The sequence below is a fragment of the Miscanthus floridulus genome, chromosome 16 (assembly GCF_019320115.1).
Source record: "Miscanthus floridulus cultivar M001 chromosome 16, ASM1932011v1, whole genome shotgun sequence".
Taxonomy (NCBI): Eukaryota; Viridiplantae; Streptophyta; class Magnoliopsida; order Poales; family Poaceae; genus Miscanthus; species Miscanthus floridulus.
This window is the reverse complement of record NC_089595.1, coordinates 50,075,894-50,094,409: the sequence shown is the minus strand read 5'-3', so window position 1 is coordinate 50,094,409 and position 18,516 is coordinate 50,075,894. Positions and strand designations below refer to the sequence as shown.

General features: G+C 49.7%; 1 pseudogene; it reads right to left on the bottom strand.

Annotated features, from left to right (window-relative positions):
- Nucleotides 1-7,614: 7,614 nt before the first annotated feature.
- LOC136510668 (pseudouridine kinase-like) lies at nucleotides 7,615-17,130 on the bottom strand (annotated as a pseudogene).
- Nucleotides 17,131-18,516: the final 1,386 nt, after the last annotated feature.

The window sequence follows — 18,516 nt, the reverse complement described above, 5'->3', positions numbered from 1 at the left end:
TTGTACTTATTGGTTTACTCTTTTTAATTGCAGGTGATGGGGCCCACTAGGAGGAGCTGCCCCTCGGTTTACGCCAACTGGAGGGACATGGCGGCGGCTGAGGAGGCGGAGGCTATAGAGAGGCTGAGGAGACCGAGAGGCAGGCCCAGGCGGGAGCCGTTGACTGACCACAGGTGTAGCTCCTCACGCGACTCTGTGCACGACGACGACCTTCAGCACACGGTGGACGAGGACGGGGTCCACGGACAGAGGACGAGGAGGCGGTTCCAGCGATGGAGGACGAGGAGGCAGCGACGGTAAGGGGTTCCACTTCCTCTGGTACGTCAAAGCCCTACCAGCGAGGTCCCACAAAGCTCCCAAAGCGACCGATACCTGTTGAGAGGCGCCCACTGATTGCACTCGAGGGCGATAGGTAAGTAACTTCATATTTTCTTCATTTGATATGTTGAAAAATCATAATAACAACTAATGACTATTGTGGACCACTTGTGCAGGAACTAGGTGCTTGTGGACCAGGCGGCCCCGACACGCAATGTGAATGGCATCCTGGGACTTCTGTGCAAGGAACACTTCCCTGGCCTGGTTAGGAAAGGAGATCAGGATTGGGAGCCGGCCTGGACGTTCGACCACTATGCCCTCGTGTAGGATGCTCTAGATCATAATGGCATCCGCTACAGAAACAAGGCAGATCGGGTGATTAGGGAGTTGTGGGTAAGTCTTTCTTGCACTACATTCCTCAATTCCTCACATTCATTGGACATTCTTGAAATAAAATAATGGATACCTCGTGTCTTTATGCAAGACTTCTTCATAATCCAGGAGGGACAGGAGGAAAGTGCGTATCAGGTGGCTTACGCTTCCTATAAAAGGCGTGTCACGGACTTGCACTATGAGTCCCGCCTCCAGGCCCACATAGACTACAACGCCAAGTTTCTACTCAGGCGTGTCAACAAAGAGGAGGCAAGACGAATGACGCTAACAAGGGAGCAGTACATACAGGTAAATACAAAACATGAATATTCATTTCTTTTGAGATTAAGTATGCCTAATTTGATCTTCTGATATGTCGTCTACTTGATGTCCTGTAGGCGATTCCAAGTTGGTGCGCCACCCACCCCGATTGCTGGGAATATATTATGGACACCTGGTTGGACGGGGACTGGCAGAAGAAGCACGAGGAGTGATGGGGCCCGCGACAGGCGTTTGCAGATGCCAGGTGTACCTCACCATCAGGGTAGCCACGGCCTCAGCAAATATGCAAAGGCATATGTAAGTCTCTGCCATTGCTCTAATCTAGCCGCGCTCAATTCTGCATCATTTCTAACCACATGTTGTTGTCTTTCTCATAGTTGGATGCACACGGTGGCCAGCCAGTTGGTCAACTCAAGGCATATGCTCTGGCTCACATGGGCAAGGCGACGGCCGACATCGAGTACGACCCAGATGCCCCGCTTGAGGCGTACACCAACTCTAGCGTCCACACCCGCCTCTCTTCGTACACGGAGGCGGCAAGGTCAGTCCATGGGTCGGGCTACGATCCAAGAACCGAGGAGCGCCTTGATCCTCAGCTCGTGATGAGGGTGGGGCAAGGCAAGAAGCATGGGTGGTTCTAAATTAGCGACGGCGTCCTCGACACGGCCTCTACTCCTCCTCTCCACCAGCTTCGAGCAGCGAGCACGAGCTCAAGTGTGCCCATATGCCAACGGCCGATCGCGGTGTCGGCACTCCAGGTAAGAATTCTTGTTTCATTCGTCATTCTTTAACTTTTACATACCTTACCTATGCATTATACAAACATTGGGGTCAAATGCTGCAGGCCCAGGTGAAGGAACTACAGGCCGAGCGGGAGGTCGAGCGGCAGAGGCTACATGCTTTGGAGGCCCAGCGGGAGCAAGATCAACGGTAGATGGCCGAGATGATCAAGTTCATGCAGCAAATTGGCCAGCAACAAGGTTGGGCGATCCCACAGACGCTGCGTGCTCCAGATCCACCTCCACAACGTCCTAATTCTACCCCGGTGAGTATAAGTACGAAGTTTTACTTTCTATGCTGAAACTTAGAGAAACCTAGTGAAACCTAGAGAAACCTAGTGGTGGTGGTGGTGGTGGTGGTGGTGGGGTGGTGGTCATGGTGGTGTGGTGGTCATGGTGGTGGTGGTGGTGTGGTGTTGTTGGTGGTGGTCACGGTGTTGTGGTGCTCATGGTGGTGGGGTGGTGTGGTGGTGGTGGTGGTCATGGTGGTGATGTGGTGGTGGTGGTGTGTTGGTGGTGGTGGTGTTGGTGATGGCGGTGATGTGGTGGTGGTGGTGGTAGTGGCGGGTATTTATCTTTTCTCTTGTCGCTCACGTGCAATCTCTTCTATTTTGTGCAGCATCAATTGGGGGCGGCGTCAAACCACCTCGGAGGGTCACCGGGATCGCACGTTTGGCCATCCCAACCCGGACCGTCGCCGTGAGCTTCAAATGGCAGCCGTTGTGATATAATGCACTTGTGAACTTTGTGAACTATGCTTGTGTGTTTGGACTTTGGACTTGGGAGTCGAGATTGTAATACTTGTATGCTATGTTTGTGTTTGTGGTGGATTGTGATATACATTTGTGTGATATATAGTTGTGTTATATATATATATGATGTATATCTTATTTGCAACAATGGAAACTAAAAACCGAAAAAATTGAATTTTTTCACTTCTTTGCCGAGTGTTATGACCATGACACTCGGCAAAGCTGGGAATCTGGGACACTCAGCTTCCCAGCTTTGCCGAGTGCCATGGGCAAGGCACTCGACAAAGAAAAACTGCTTTGCCGAGTGCCTACCTACAGCACTCGGCAAAGAAAATCCAAAAAAAAAGAAAACAAGCTTTGCCGAGTGCCAGATGCAGGCACTCGGCAAAGCATTTTAAAAATTAAAATTAAAAAACACATTTCTTTGCCGAGTGCCGGCAAAGAGGCTGTCACCGTGACCTGGCCGTCACGGCGGCTTTTCTTTGCCGAGTGCCGTCGTGGCACTCGAGAAATCCTTTGTCGAGTGCCCGACATGCGGCACTCGGCAAAGAAGCCTTTGCCGTGAAGGGATATGCCGACAGCTCTTTACCGAGTGCAGCACTCGGTAAAGCCTTTGCCGAGTGCAAAGCCTTCTTTGCCGAATACAATTACACTCGGCAAAGCACGCGTCTACTGTAATATCTTGTTTTTTAGAAAAGAAAGATGATGAGAGCAGGAGACGAAATGCTGGACACAGAGCGAGCGGGCGGTCCTCGGCTGCTTTTGATGGACTCAACGTGTGTATTCGTTGCGCGCGTTGAATAGTCCAAGAGAGCGGGCGGTCCGCGGCTGGCAGCTGTCACTCTAGCAAGCTAGCTAGCAGTCAACTGTAAGTCAATGTCTAAGTCGAAGAGTAAACGATGAGTGTTTTTGTTATCTAGCACCTACAGTGATTCCATTTGCCTTTCTTTTGCTTTTGACTACATACCGACATACACGTACTAACAAGAAGATAGTACTAGAGAGACGACATGTACGTAAAGCACGCGTGTTCTGATCAAAAGGAATTCCTTTATACTAGAGTCATTTAGCAATCTAATATTTTCGACAAGTAAACTCTTATATCGTACTTCCTCCGTTCCAAATTATAAATCACTTTGACTTTTTATGTACATCTATTTTTACTATACATCTAGATCTAACGTATGTCTATATACATAGCAAATTATATATATCAAAAAAGTCAAACCGACTTATAATTTGGAACGAATGGAGTAGTATTTTCCAAATTTGCATGCAACATTTGACGAATTACTTTATTTTGAAACGACAACCATCTTCTAGACAAATATGACATTGTTTATTTCTTCAAAATAAAAAAAATGGGCTTGTTGAGACGATACATGCTAATGTTCAGTAATAGGGTAAATATTGCTCCTTTCAATAAAAACATATTATAGACTAATAAACATTTTTCTGGCCATACGTATATTAGCACTACAACAATAGCATTATTTTTTATTTACCCATATATAGGTGTGTCCCACACATATATAGACCCATCCGGTAGCAAGTGACATCCATCAGCCCCGATAGCAATGACTACATGAGACCCTGCTTAACAATGCCGTGGGCATATCACCTTTACTTCCTATTTTTTTTTAAAAAAAACGCATGAGATATGCGTCTCATTGTATTAAGAAGAAAAAGGGTATAAGAACCCCACACTTACAACACACACCCAAACACAACGCACTCACACAACACACGCTGTTGCAGCCAAAGCACCGACGGACCTAAGCTGGCTGCAAGGCGACCCGCACAAGTCCCAAATAACTAATCGTCTCGGAGATGGGCTGACAAGAGCGAAAGCCCTCGGAGATGGGCTGACAAGAGCGAAAGCCCTCGAGCCCCTACCGTGGTCCATAACCAGGCGTTCCTCACGAGCCACTACTAAAGCCCCAGCAACACTTGAGCTACTCCATAAAAAACACAACGATTATGATGGTTCCCAAGAATCCATGCCCCCAAAATGATTAGGGAATTAACCCCTTGCCTCACCATATCAGCAGTAGCATTATTAGCTCTCTCCCACCAATCAAGGAAGGAGTCTTCAGTGGGTTGTGGGAACAAGGCCTAGAGACCGACCTGCTGAAGCAAAAGAAACCAAAACTCCCTAGTGAAGACACATTTGACTAGGAGATGGTTGATCGTTTCCTCCTCTTGATCACAAAGTGGACAGCATTCTGGGCAGGGGCATTCCACGACGTGCAAGGCGGTCAGCCGTCCAACACTTATTGTGTGCCACTAACCACATGAAGAATCGACATTTTGGTGGTGCCCTAAGTCTTTCAAATCATTTCCCATGGTGCAAAGAGAGTAGCACCTAAGAAAAAAAACCATATGCTGACTTGGCTGAGTATTGGCCATTTGAAGAAAACCTCCAAATATGTTTATCCTCCCTTTCTAGCTGCAGAACAATGACTGAAAGGATATCCCATAGCTGGAGAAAGTCAACAATTACTCCCACAGTTGAAGCCCCCTGTATGTCTGCGATTCAAGCATGGTTACTTAGAGCTTCCTTGACTGTAAGCTGCTTGATCTAGTCTTTTAGAGATGACCGCAAATAGTCGAGGAGCTAGCTCTGCTATACACTGGCCATGCAACCACCTGTCAACCCAAAAAAGGGTATGCTCGCCATCACCAACTTCAGAGATAGTAGCCACCGCAAAGAAGGCTTTCACCTGATCAGGGACACGAATTTGGATATGAACCTAGGGACGGTTTGGCTCTGTTTTCTGCAGCCACAACCATCTCATTCTCAGTGCCCAACCGAGCGTTTTTAAATCTAAAATTCCTAGTCCACCTAGTTCAATTGGCCGGCAAACTTTTACCCATGCTACGAGACAATGCGCCCCCCCCCCCCCCCTCGCTTCCTTGCGACCACGCCAAAGAAAGTCACGTCTGATTTTGTCAATAGCTTTGATAGCCCATGCTGGAAGGTCAGACGCCATGACAATGTATATAAGCATACCTGTGAGCACAAATTGAACGTGAATCTTCCTTCCTGCCTGTGTCATCAACTCCGCCTTCCAACCCGACAGTTGATCCGCGATGTCCTGCCTGTGTCATCAACTCCGCCTTCCAACCCGACAGTTGATCCGCTATGCGGTCAACAATGGGTTGCGCTTGACTTAGTTTTTTCAAGGAGAGAGGCAAACCTAAATATTTGCATGGGAACTCAGTAAGGGCACAAGGCAGTAGGTTCTGAACAACTGTCAAATCCAAGGCGCCACACCTAATTGGCAGCACATTGCTCTTTTGAAGGTTTGTTTTCAGACCCAAAGCTTCACCAAAAATGTTGAGGATATCCATTGTCATAGAAATGTCGCTAGCTTCTGGTCGGAGAAAGAGCACCACATCATCCGCATATAGAGAGATTCGGTGCTGCAAATTTCTTGCTGAGAGAGGCTGTAAAAGCCCCTCGCTTGCAGCTTGGGCTATTAAGTATCCCAAAACATCCATGACCAAGATAAATAGCATGGGGGAGAGGGGGTCACCTTGCCATAGACCTCGCCGATGAGAAATACATTCCCCAGTGACCCCATTCAAAAGAACTTGGGTGGTCGAGGAAGATAGCATCCCACAAATTATATCTCTCCAGATTTGCCCGAAACCCAAGTGTTACAAGACCTCCAAGAGGAAGGGCCAAGAAACTGAATCAAATGCCTTAGAAATATCCAATTTAAGGAGTATTCGGGGTTGTTTTTGTTGGTGAAGATATCTGGCTATTTATTGCACCAACATAAAATTATCCTGTATGAAGCGTCCCTTTATGAAAGCGCTCTGATTAGGTAAAACCATTTGCTGGAGACGAGGCGCAAGCCGATTAGCCAATAACTTGGTGATTAATTTAGCGAAACTGTGTACCAAGCTGATGGGCCTAAAGTCCTTGGGCTGATCTGCACCATCATGTGAATTAATCCTAATCCCGGCCAAATTGACAGTTTGCAACCTGTCTGTGCAGCTTCCAAGTAGATTTTCATAGAAATTATCAATGACTTCAGCTTTGTCTTGGTGGCTTGTGCAAATGTGATCCCCGGAGATGAGACCACAAATAAAATTCTTCCTCTTTCTATGACGGGCATGCAGGTGAAAGAGCTTGGTGTTAGCATCACCCTCCCAGAGCCAGCCAATACGTGACCTCAGCCTGTCAATAGTTCTACTCAAGGAAGCAAAAGCAAGGCTGTGCTTCTGCAGATTATTCTTCAGCCACAATTCCCCAAGAGAAAGGGAGCGATTATCTTGAGCTATCTCAAACTGATGTAAGATTTCCCGCACCATGGCAAGCTGAAACTTCACATTACCAACCTTTTTGCTGCTCCATCTCTGTAATCCCCTAGCAGTCGCTTTAAACTTCTGGCTCAGAGTTTACTGACGTCCAGGCTGCAGCCGCCGCCTCCTGGAACCCATTAAGTTTAGTCCAGGACTCGAAATGAAATCTACGCCTTCCTACTTTATTGTTTGGTGAGAACCGAAGACTGTTTGGTGACTCTGCACGAGTTTGTTTATGACGGTGAGAAGCACTGTCTGTTTGGTGCCTTCATACTGAGGTGGACATGGCGATGGAATAATTATGCTTAGACTTAGGGCCTGCTTAGATGAGCTAGTGCTAGTTACTAGTTGAGCTAAAAAATAACTCAAATTAGCTAAGGTTAGCTAGCTAGTTGCCTAACTGTAACTGGTTGAAGGCTTAGCTAAACAATTAGCCTAGCTATTAGCCCTCCTATTTGGATGTATTAAGGCTAATTTTTAGCTAGCTAGCAATTAGCTCTTGTCCCAAACAGGCCCTTACGGCCGTGGCAAAGCACGCGCCTTGTGCTAGTATGTAATGACTCAAAATTACAACAGAATTTGCTCCCTGGATCAAACTTCAACCCTTCAATGTATATGAAAAATATATGCTAGAGCTGAAAGAATTCCTGATTTGTGATCCCTCTGAAGTCTGATCTTACAACCAAAAATCCATCAATTATAATGATTTCATCCTTATCCACCTTGTGTCATATGGAACAGTATCAGAGTTCAATAGCTTCAACAATACCAGCTGAATGTCTTCAATTACACCAGGGGTAGTTTTTTTATTCTTCATTTGCACCAAAGCACCTTAGCAGAATGCAAAACACTTTGTGCATCATCTGCGTCACGCAAATGTATAATCAGTACTAGAGAAACAGACATATCAAAAGAGGCATGATGGCTGATACACACTAGAGGTTATAATTGCATAACTAAGGTATTAAATAATTGAAAGAAAATAATATAAAGCAGTTCTCGTACAATCTAGGATCTAATCAAATTTGAACATCAACACTAAGATCACAAGTGCACTTTAGCTAAACTGCGGTCAACACTAAGGCTTGAATTTCTACTTCTAGTCTTCCAAGTGGTCAACACAGTGAATATGACAACAAACTTAGGCATAAGACAATACCCTTGTTGCATTCATTATAGTGCTAAATGTACATTGCAAGAATCGTTCAAAAACTCAAGAATTAATTTTACAAAAGAAACTGGTTGAAGCTTACTGCAACAGACCTGCAATATTCGCAGCAGAAATGTCATCAGGTATGTTGGCTTCAGATTCCACAGATGCCTTTGCTATAGCAACCCCAATTGCAACGCTCTGGATGATATCGAAGCCTGCACATAGAGCTGAAAGGACACCACCAACCAAGCAATCGCCAGCACCTGTGAGGCTTATCACAGAGGCGGATATTGCAGGTAAATGAAAAACACATGTTCTTGAAGAGCTTTCTCCGCACAAATTAACACGATTGTTCAACGGAAAACACCCATCCATTTTTTCAAGTAGCTGTCTGGAGAAAAGCGTCTGTTTGCACTTGCGCTGGTCTTTCATGAAGTTAGTGTGCTCTTTGCAACAAATAAAAACACCATTAGAGCCAAGTGTGATGATGAGCAACTTGATGCCCTTTTCAAGTAGGAAGAACATTGCTGGGCTAAGCATTTCAAACAAATATCCAACAGCGTCTGCTTTCTCATTGAACTGTTCTATTTTGTGAAAATTATATTTCACTGATGGGGATAATGAATTTGTCATGGCAACAAGCTCAATCTCATTGGGAGAAGTGCAAGTTATCTGAATCATCACAGAAAATTTATATGAAGTGTTAAAACTTCAAATACAATGCATACTATAGTTTTTAATCTTTCACACTCACATATTCTGCGACTGGTGCAATTCTTCGACTCTTCACCAGAGACTGGTTCAAATAACACAGGCACCCCGGATTCATATGCCGCTGGGAAAAATAACTCAACATAGTGTTACAATCAACCTTTTGTCCTCAATTCCTAATCAATATGATTAAGATAAGGAAAATATAAAGTGTTAACACCCTTTTTTGTGAGTGTACAGTGTTAATAACTAGGAGTGTAGAATACAGATGCTAAGCTCTTACAGTGGGGGAGACCCCCAGCTGTATTTTCAGGTCAAAAAAATTGAGAAATGAGGGTCAATGTAGCATACTGAGTACACAGCAATGCAATAACAATACTTTAAAAAGTTGAATGTAGTAAAATTACACAGATCAGGGGTGTATATTGTTAGTCGCTGAATTCTTACTCTTAGTAGTAGCAGAATTCTTACTCTCATCGAGAGAGGATGACACTAGGAGTTGGAACAATTTTCTGGTTTATTTCTCACACAAATGACATGTCAACCTGAGGGGTTGGGGATACATATTTATAGGCTGCTAGCCAGCCAAGCATATGCCAAGATGCTGTCCTCTAAGATGCTGTCCTAGATGCTAATATGCTGTCTTTATGGCAGCAACAGCCAGCAGCCCCACAAAGACCAGACCAGCCAGACTTATCCATCATTCTCCCCCTAAGTCTTATGCGTCGTCTTGTGGGAAAGTTGAACCATCCCGGTCCTCGAGCAGAGCTCAAGGAACTTGATCCTCCTAAGGGGCTTGGTGAGCAGATCCGTAAGCTGGTCCTTGGTGTTGATGTAGCTCGTCTTGATGCTCCCTTCGTCCAAACAGCCTCAGATAAAGTGGTACCTCACCCGGATGTGCTTGCTGCGTTCATGAAAATGGGGTTCTTTGCTAGGGCCAGAGCGGACTTGCTGTCCACCCTGAGTTCCACCGCTCTAGTGTCTCTGCCGAGGAGATCACCAAGCAGTTGAGTGAGCCAGAGCGCCTGAGTCGAAGCGGTGGAGGCCGCTATGTACTCGGCCTCGCAGCTGGACAGGGCCACCACCTGCTGCTTGACCGACTGCCAGCTAACGAGGCACTTGCCGAGGAAGAAGAGGATCCCGCTCGTGCTCTTGCTGGTGTCGATGTCGCCGGCGTGGTCGCTGTCGCTATATCCGACGAAGTGTGCCGCCCCAGGGCACCTAGGGTAGTAGAGGCCGTGGTCGAGAGTCCCCGCAACGTAGCGGATGATCCTCTTCACAGCCTGCTGGTGCTCCGTCATCGGTCGCTGCATGAACCGACTAACGTAGCCGACGGAGAATGCCAAGTCCGGCCGTGTATGGGCGAGGTAGCGAAGGCTCCCCACAAGACGCCGATACTGCGTAGCGTCCACCTCCGTCGTGCTGTCACGGCTCAGCTTCAGCCTCTCCTCCATCGGAGTGAGAGCTGGGTTGCAGTCGGTGAGCCCAGCTAGCTCAACAACGCGCTTGGCGTAGGCGGTCTGTCGAAGCGTGATCCCGGAGTCATCCTGGTGCACCTCGATTCCCATGTAGAAGGAGAGAGGCCCCAGGTCACTCATCTAGAAGGTGGCCTTCATCTCTTCCATAAATGCCACCACCTCCGCATCCTTGGTGCCGGTGATCACCAAGTCGTCGACGTAGACACCCACCAGCAGAGCATTTCCTCCACTGCCCCGTCGGTAAATGGCCGCCTCGTGCGGGCTTTGCTCAAAGCCCGTCCCCTTTAGCGTGGAATCCAACTTGGCATTCCACGCCCTCGGTGCCTACCGCAAGCCATAGAGGGCCTTGCGTAGGCGGAGCACCTTGCCCTCTTTGCCGGGGATCACAAATCCTAGCGGCTGGTGCACGTAGACCTCCTCCTTCAAGTCGCCGTTAATGAACGCTGACTTGACGTCCATGTGATGAACATGCCAGCCCTCCTAGGCGGCTAGCGCAACGAGGAGTCGCACGGACTCCATCCGTGCCACGGGACCAAAGGCGTCGTCGAAGTCGACCCCCTCCTGCTACACGAAACCTCGTGCCACCAAGTGAGCCTTGTGCTTGACGATGACGCCGGCTTCATCCCTCTTCAGCTTGTACACCCACTTAAGGGTGATCGCGCGGTGACCACGAGGAAGGTCAGCAAGCTCCCAGGTGCGGTTCTTCTCAACCGCATCCATCTCCAATTGCATCGCAGCGCGCCATGCCGCGGGTCTCTCGGCCTCTGCAAACGACCGAGGCTCGCCGTCGTCACACGCAAGGTGCAACTACGCCTCCAGGTCGTGAGGCACCAGTCCCGGCACCGGCTGGTCACCAAGAAGGTTCTCCATCGTACGGTACTGCAATGGCTCGCCGTCGTGGTACGCATCGATGCGCTCCTCGTCGTGACAGAGCGGAGTAGCGAGCTCAACCGGGCTGTGCTCGACACGAGCTGGTGTTGGAGTAGACATGCCCGAAGAGGTGACTGCCGGTGCTGGAGTGCGTGGCGGTGCCAGCTGTGGTGGAGCCGACGAAGAACTCATCGCAGCCGGGGTCCTAGCTGGAGAGCGTGGTGCTGTCGGAGTAGATGGCACCGGGGTCGGTGGAGGCTTGGGGACTGGGGTAGACGCGCTCATCGAAGAAGAGCTGCCTACTCCCTCAGCTCCCTCGAAGTGGACGTACTCGATAGTGAAGTCGTCGTACGTTGGAGCCGAGCCATCGTCCACTGCCTTGTCCCACGCCCATCCTCGCCCTTCGTCGAACACAATGTCGTGCGCTGTGCGCACACGCTGTGTCTTCGGGTCGAGGATGCGGTAGGCCTTCGAGCCCTCCACGTAGCCGATGAACACTCCCGGAGTGCTCCTGTCATCGAGCTTGTTGATGTGGCCAAGCTCCTTGGCAAACATGAAGCAGCCGAAGACCCGCAAGTGGGAGACCGCCGGCTTACGCCCATGCCAAGTCTCGTACGGCATCCTACCGTTGAGCGCCTTGGTAGGCGAGCGGTTAAGGATGTAGACGGCCGACACCACCGCCTCTCCCCAGAAGACAGCCGGCATCCCCCTCTGCTTGAGAAGGGCCCGAGCCATCCCCACAACAGTCTGGTTGCACCGCTCGACGACGCCGTTCTGCTGCGGGCTGTACGGCACGGAGTAGTGGCGCTGAATGCCCTCATAAGCGCAGTACGACGCGAATTCAGCCATCGTGAATTCACCGCCGTTGTCGGTGCGCAGCACGCGCAGCTTGCGGCCGCACTCCGCCTCCGCAGCAGCCTATGTGCGCCTGATGGCGTCCGTAGCCTCTCCCTTGCTGCCGAGGACCATCACCCACATGTAGCGGGACAGGTCGTCGACGAGCAGCAGGAAGTAGCATCGTCCTCCCGGTGTGGCCGGTGTCACCGGGCCACACAAGTCCCCGTGCACAAGCTCGAGCCTCTCCTTGGCTCAAAAGCTCGCCCGCTAGGGAAAGGGGAGTCGCCTCTGCTTCGTCAACACGCAGACATCGCAGAGCTGCTCCACATGGTCGAGGCATGGCAGGCCTCGCACCATCTCGGTGGCACTAAGCCGCTTCAGGGCCTCGAAGTGAAGGTGCCCGAAGCGCTCGTGCCACTGCCATGCCTCGTCGTCCCGACGAGCAGCGAGACAGAGGGGTTGTGCCACCTGCACGTTAAGGACGTAGAGTCGATTTGCGCTTCAGGATACCTTGGCAAGAAGGCGACGACGGTGATCCCAGATCCTCATGACTCCATCCTCAACCACCACGCGCGAACCGTTCTCATCTAGCTATCCCAAACTGATGATAGAGTTTCTCAACGTGGGGATGTAGTAGACTCCGGTGAGCAACATGTGCTCACCAGACACGACGGTGAAGATGACAGAGCCGACGCCCTTGATCTCCATGCTAGAGGCATCCCCAAACTTGACGGAGCCTCGGACGCTAGAGTCAAGCTCGGTGAAGAACTCCCGTCGACCGGTCATGTGATGGGTGGCGCCGGTGTCGAGGCACTACCCGTCAGTCTTGTCGTTGCTGGAGCCGTCGCCGAGGAGGGCATGTGCTTTTGGCTCGTCAAGGTGGAGGAGAGCCGCTGCGGCCGGTGCCGCTGGAGGTAGCTCGATGCTTGCATGTGCCATGAACAGAGCCGGCTCCTCCTCCTCCGCCTGTGCGACGTGGGCCTGGCCGCGTCGTTGCTGTCGACAGTCCTTGGCCCAATGGCCAAGATGGCTGTAGTTGCGGTAGGTGTCATTTCCTACCGGCGGCGCCACCCTGGGCGCCTCCGCGGGCATCACCCTCGGCATGTCCTCGCGCCCCGGCCTAGGCGTCTCTGCGCGCCTTGTGCAGCTTGCCACGCTTGTGGCCGCCTGTCGCGGAAGAAGGCTCCCCCTTCTTCCGGTCACCTTGGCTGGCAAGCCACTGCTCCCGAGTGAGAAGGAGCTTCCCGGCAGTGGTGATGGGCCACGAGAGAGACTGTGGCTCATCGCTGTCGACGACCTTGAGGTGACCTATTGCCTCCTCGATCGACATCGTGGAGAGATCCAGCAAATACTCGATCGAGCGAGCCATCTGCTTGTACTTCTCGAGGACGCAGCGGAAGAGCTTTTCGACAGCTCTCTCCTCACCGTAGGTGTCATCGCCGAACTGCACCATCTTCTACAACAAAGTGTTGAGACGGAGAGCAAAGTCATCAACGTCCTCACCTGGCTTGAAGGCCAGGTTCTCCCACTCCTTATGAAGTGCCTGCAGTGTGGATTTGCGGGCGCGGTCGCTGTCGATGCGTGCCGTAGCGATGGCGTCCCAAGCCTCCTTGGCAGTCCGCTTGTTGGTAAGCGAGAACTGCATCTCGGGCAGGACTGCAGCGATGAGGGCATCCAGCGCCCGTCGATCTAGGTCATAGTCGACGTCGCCGTACCGGACTGCCTCCCACTTGTGCCGCACCTGGAGCTTTACCCTCATCACCGCAGCCCACTCGACATAGTTGGTCTTAGTGAGGGTAGGCCACCCACCGCCGGGGCTGACGTCCCTGACAACAGCCTGGAGCCCGTGGTAACCACGGTACTGATCCGGGGAGAGAGCCACGCTGCCTGTGAAGGCCACGCTCTCCATCGACCCATCCGCCACCGACGCCGTGCGCGCCTCCTCCAGGAGCGCCACCGCCGTGCGCGCCTCCTCCAAGAGCGCCGCCGCCATGCGCGCCTCCTCCAGGAGCGCCGCCGGCGTGTCCACGCCTGTCTGGGCTGCCGCCGCACTCGTGGGCGTGCGTGGCTGCCCACTGCGCCTCCCGCGCTCGCGTTGCCTCCCTCCCTAGCAGCTCGAGGTCCGCGTTGGCGCTGTCGTCAGCAGAAACGGAGCTGCTGATGCTGCCGCGCAAAGCCTCGACCTCTGCTACTGCCGCACGCGATGCATCCGCGGCCGCCGCTGCTTCCGCCTCCGCTCTAGCTGCTGCTAGCTCCGGCGCTACCAGCCTCGACGCCCTTATCGCCGCCGCAGCGGTCTCTGCCGCCGCTCGCTCACGTTCCTCTGCCGTGGCAAGTTCGGCCTCCTGCCGACGCCGCGTGCTCGAGGCGACCGAGTGCTGAGACTGCCCTACGGACATGACGCGCTACCGGGGGCCTGCTGCGTGGGGAGAGGGCTGCTTCGGACGAGCTGCTGCTCGTCTGCGCTGAGGGAGAGGAGTGAGCAGGAGCGGCCGGAGCTGCTGCTGCTCCCAACTGGGGCTGTTGCGCGGCTGGGAAAGGAGATGAGCAAGAGATGCTCAGGCTACTAGGATAGTACGGCTCTGATACCAGTTGTTAGTCGCTAAATTCTTACTCTTGGTAGTAGCAGAATTCTTACTCTCATCAAGAGAGGATGACACTAGGAGTTGGGATAATTTTCTGGTTTATTTCTCACACAAATGCCATGCCAATCTGAGGAGTTGGGGAATACATATTTATAGGCTGCTAGCCAGCCAAGCATATGCCAAGATGCTAGTCTAAGATGTTAGTCTAAGATGCTAAGATGTTGTCCTCTAAGATGCTGTCCTAGATGCTATCCTTGTGGCAGCAACAGCCAGCAACCCCACAAAGAGCCAGACCAGCCAGACTTATCCATCATACATAATAAGGCTGGCATAGGTCACCCTACAAAGTATTCCAATGAGTTCCGGTCTATATAATTTACTACAACTTGAATCCAAAGTATACAAGTTTAGGGAATTGTAATTGTAATTATAGATGATTAAAAACAAAGAAAAGAAGCAGCATGCATTCTAAACATTTTCTGACAGAAATTTTACAAGCAAAACACTCAATCATTAGTTTTACTCAAATGGAACTTAAAATAAATCAAGATTCAATCATGACCTTCAATGTCATCATCAGTAAAGAATTTATCAGGAAATTTTTAGTGCATATAATTTTAACCCTACAAAATTTGAGGTGGAACAACTTACTTATGCAAACTGCTTTAAGTGACTCAGGAGGTAAATTCGCATCAAGCATTACAAGTGGTGCATTAGTGATATGATGACGGAAGCGATATATCCAGCTCGGAGTAATAAAATTTTCCTGCCCACATCCAAATAAATCTATAATTAATAAACCGAACTTTTTTTTTTGCAAGGTAACCGTACAATACTGTACTGTACTGCTGTAAAAATCTTACAACTGTTTCAACACTTGCAACTCCAGCGATTAATTCTCCACTACCATCAAATACATTTGATACTACTGGGGTTGCAACATCATCAGCCTGCAGAATTCCTGTCTTGTGCAGTTATTATGAAGTAATATCATAAAGTAGGCTGTCATGAAGATTATGCCACACAAATAATAGCAACCCTCTCTCTAGTGCACCATTCCATGCTAAATTGCAGACAACTGGAAAGGATTTAGTGTTAACAAAGGAATAAGGAAAAATAAGCCTTCAGAATGTCTAGCAATAGCCAATTATTTAACAAACTACCACATGATCCAATTAGTTTAAATATTAGTTGCTTACAGACCATTATGAGCAAAAAAATTAAACATTGACCTCTTACATATCATATACACTAGAGCATGCTACAGAGGGATTGGGTCAAGGCCTGAACTAGGGCAGAAGGAGAGCATTAAGCATTTAACTTAGCTTTATGATTTATCATACCTCATTAGATAAGGTATTTCCTTATCTCTAAGATTAGATACTATTGTTAAGGATATGTTAGCATCTGTTATAGGAGTACTTTTCCTTCCTAGTCATGTGGTATGTCACATCCGTGGGGGAGTGACCGGATATGATAGGAGTGGGAGGTTGACGGCCGTTCGGCCGCTGGCTTCCTTCCCGTGATAGCCGGTTTTTGTCACACCCAATTTTAAGGATAAAATTGAATGCATAAATTTTACGTGCGCCCAGAGATTAGTCACACACATAAGCCGACAAATTACAAAAGGTACCATCACAGGTGTTTATTACATCACAAATAATATCCATCACATAGTCTTTACATAAGCATAGCGGAAAAATAAAGATAACTCTCGAGTACCAGAGAGCAACAGAGACTGCTCAGACAGCGCAGAAACTCCAACTTCTAACAGTTATATCTCACAAACCAGAACAGATAAAAAGATGATTCTTGCGGTCAGAGAAAGATACAATAGTCTACTATTTCCCATAACAATTTCATAATCTTTGGTGATACAGAATTAAATGAGCATTATGATAAAGATAGACTGGTATGGAAAACAGAACTAAGAGAACAGATATAACCAACTCAAAATATTTATTCATCAATCTTAAACTTATGATCCTTATCTATGGGACTTGTGGACATGCCCACAAACTCACAACAAGCATTACAAAAACTCCAACTCAAACATAAGCACAAACCACTAAGCACACCAAAGTTCACAATTACACACTAGACTCGACTCAACTTGTCTCACGCTACTAGCGTCTTATATTACATAAAAAGGGACTCATATTCCTATGGTAGAGGGTCTCGGGGAAGCTTCTCATACATCCTTGGCATCTTGAGGCTCTCTCTATAGTCATCCGCCATCTTTTGGCTTCGCTTGCGAACCTCCTTTTGTGCCTTCAGCTCTTCCTCAAGCCGCTCATTCCGCTTCATCAGCTCATGGGCAGAGTTGACCATCACTACAGTAGTTGGGTCCATACCTTCAGGCTTCATCATTGCCCATCCTAGTTCATGGTGATAGCGAGGAAAGAACTGGAATTGATCCTCCATCATATCCCCAAAACGTCGAGCGCGGAGACCTATGTAGGCTTCAAAACCTGCATCATCTATGCTTTCTTCCATAGTGGCATGACTAACCCTATGGTTGTAGACCGAGTACACCCGAAAAGCTCTCTTAGCTTCATCCCAGACGGAGATGCACACCCTAGACTTCCAATAGGTGTCCTCGAGAGGATGCTTGTTCTCCTCGCAGAAATATTCCACAGCTGTCTCCATGTCAGAGTAGTAGGCCTGTAGCAACCCCATTAGTCGGGTGTGGGATTCAGACACGTTGTTTGCTAGCTTAGTGTATTTCTCCTTGGTCCATCCCATAGTAGGGGGCGGCACAACTTGTGGTGGTGTGTGCGATGCTTGCTCAGACTAAACACCAGTAGGGGCGATCTCATGCTCCTTTGGAACCTCCTCAACGCGCACCTTCTTGCAAGGGGCAACTCCTCCGGTGCTCTTGCGGGCAATCTCACGGTCATGAGGCATCTACAGAATTAGAAAGCCGTGTTGACTGTAGGACGCAAGTCTAGTTAGTAATGGTCGTTTTAGCATCTTTTGCTTCACTTGCTTCGTGCTTACTACCTCAGTCTTGTCATTTGATAAAATTTTATGCTTATTTCACTTTATTATAAATTAATTGCCTCTCTGTAGATGCCTCGTGACCGTAAGACGTCCCACAAGAGCACTCGAGCTGTTAATGACAGATATAACTGTTACCAGAATCGCTTCCAGGCGCTCCTTCCGCGCGCCGGGCGCCTCGACGAGGACTAGCGGGTCCAACTCTTCACCGCAGGACTCTAGCTGCCGCTCAGCTTTGACGTTGAGGTGCACAACCCCCAATCCCTAGCTGCGGCCATGAGTTTGGCGTGCAAGCTCGAGCTGCGGGAACAGTACGCCGTGCCTCCACCACCTCCGCCCCGGGCGCCATCGCGTGCGCTCCTTCCAGCGGCACCGATGAGGGTGTCACTGAGGGCGTGGTGTTGGCTGTCTCCGACCCCCCCCCCCCCCGGTTCGACTACATCGAGCATCTCCGCCAAGCACAAATCACGGACCCTGCCCTCGTGGCCCTATGGTCGGCACTGTGGTCGCTAGTCGACAGCATGGTGGCCTTCGCCTCTCACCTCTATGTCCCACCGATCTCACCTCTGTTGTCGGAAATCCTGGCTCCATCCACGACGATGAGCATGAGGGAGTCCAGCGCAGCGTCCATCGCCTCCGCCGCGACGTCCACTTCGCCAACATGCATTGTTTGGTTTAGGACCACATCCGGGCGTGCGCCACCTGCCAACGGTACAAGTCGGAGCACCTGCACCCGGGCAGCCTCCTCATGCCCCTGCCGGTGCCAGCTACTGTTGATGGTAGTTAACAACCATTATGAACTGTCAGTATTGTTTGTATAAGGGCATAAAATGATCACCAACATAGGTTTAGGGGTTCAAACTAACAAATTCCATGATTTTTGGTGAATCTGTGTTTTCAGCAGGGTTTATTCAGAAATCCGTCAAGGTGGACCCAAATGGTAGATTTAATCATAATTATCTGCAATGAAAATAACTGCATAAGGTTCCAGAGGACTACAGGAGGCAAACCACCAAAGTAGAGGGCGAGAGGTAGCCGCCCCACCTGCAGGCCAACCGGCCCCTA